Raw genomic sequence first — 1,606 nt, 5'->3', positions numbered from 1 at the left:
ACACACTCACACCCGTGCACACCCACAAGCTCGCACGCACACACACACACACACACACACACACACACACACACACACACACGCACACACACACACACACACACACACACACACACACACACGCACACACACACACACACACACACACACACACACACACACACACACACTATCTTTATGTTATCCTTATCACACAAAAATGCCAACTGTTGAGAAAAACAATCTGTCAACATTTGGCTAGGCAATCAAGCAGTTTATCAACTTTAGACATTTACTGGAATCACTGGCTTGAAATTTCCTTAAATAAATGAGTGATAGGAGGCCCTTTACTCCCCAGGCTTATTGAGGAGTTATCAAGGAATTACTCAGGAAATACTTCAGAGAAACACAGGGAGTAGCCTACAACAGCCCCCTATTATTACAGACTTTGCTCATATTACATGAGTAAGTAAGCGCATGAACAAACTGTAAATCTCTTGAACACTCCTTCACAATTCTGATACTGTGCATGCAACTCACTTGAAGTGCCATGTTTTGTTATCCGACCCTGTTCTCACAACTGACAAACGTTACTTGCCTGCCTCACATCTTGAGTTCACAAAAACCCAGATTAAAACATTTTAACCATTTCCTTTTCTTCATTTCCATGGCACAACATTGGTCTGAATGTTTTGTTGTGTATAAAAATGGTCCATAGTAAGCAGAGTAACAGAGGATCTTTCTACAATAGTTTCTCTGCTATAACTTAGGCACGACAGACCCCCATCCTCCTCACATGAAACACTGCTCATCAACAAATTGGGAACACTAGAACATTGGAACACTGAAACGCTGCTCTGGAACACTGGAACGCTGTGAACACTAGAACATTGGAAACATTGGAACGCTGCTCTGGAACACTGGAACACTGGAATGCTGTAAACACTAGAACATTAGAACACTGGAATGCTGTGAACACTAGAACATTGGAACACTGGAACGCTGTGAACACTAGAACATTGGAACACTGGAACACTGATCTGGAACACTGGAACATTGGGACACTGGAACGCTGATCTGGAACACTGGAACGCTGTGAACACTAGAACATTGGAACACTGGAACGCTGTTCTATGGTGAAAATGAAGCACTGGAGAGAATATGTGCAGTGTGTGCCACTGGCCTTTCTTTTCTTTATCTGTATTACATTGGACAAGCATCAGTTCTCATATTTTGCAGATATGCATTCTCTGCTCTGTGGTGAAAATGGCCCTCAGAGCAGCAGAGGGACCCAGTGCATTCCCTCCGCACAATAGCAACAGCTCCAGCTGACTGGATTCACATGTGACTGGCCTTCAGTCATTGTCCAGCTTTTAGTCTCCAAAGACTGACTGTTTCCTTTCCTGTCAGGGTTTAGTGGGAGGTTAAGCATGAAGAGCAGAGAGAATGAGGTTCCAATGCGTTTGCATGGGAGAGTAACAACGTTAGGAACAAAGAGTGATAAAAATGTGACCACAAATACTTTTGCCAGCTTACTGGGATTTTAGATTTCAGCTCAGTGATAATAGGCCTGCTTATTTGTGTAACACGATTTTAAAAAGGATTATAATTGGAATGTAACGCTGTG

The sequence above is a fragment of the Argentina silus genome (assembly GCF_951799395.1).
Source record: "Argentina silus genome assembly, chromosome: 18".
Taxonomy (NCBI): Eukaryota; Metazoa; Chordata; class Actinopteri; order Argentiniformes; family Argentinidae; genus Argentina; species Argentina silus.
Note: the sequence above shows the minus strand (reverse complement) of the source record.